Raw genomic sequence first — 280 nt, 5'->3', positions numbered from 1 at the left:
CCAGTCCCTCCGGGAAAGCGCACCTCGCCGACCCGCGCCGCACCAAGCAGGTTTGGAGACCTGACCCGAGTAAAGCGGTCGTCCATTTGTCTGGGCGGGGGGAGGCGGCACCCTGTCAGCGTCCGCAGAGAAACTGGCCAAGGGCCATGGGCCGAGGCCGGACAGCGGCGACGCAGGCTGAGTCCCCTCCAGCCCCGGGACTCGCGCTTTGCCTCGGGGACATGCCCACAGGTGGCCATTGCGCGCCCCCTCCAACTCCCAGCTCCGGCCCGTTTCGCGG

Source organism: Myotis davidii, unplaced genomic scaffold (assembly GCF_000327345.1).
Source record: "Myotis davidii unplaced genomic scaffold, ASM32734v1 scaffold991, whole genome shotgun sequence".
NCBI lineage: Eukaryota > Metazoa > Chordata > Mammalia > Chiroptera > Vespertilionidae > Myotis > Myotis davidii.
This window is presented reverse-complemented; position numbering follows the sequence as displayed.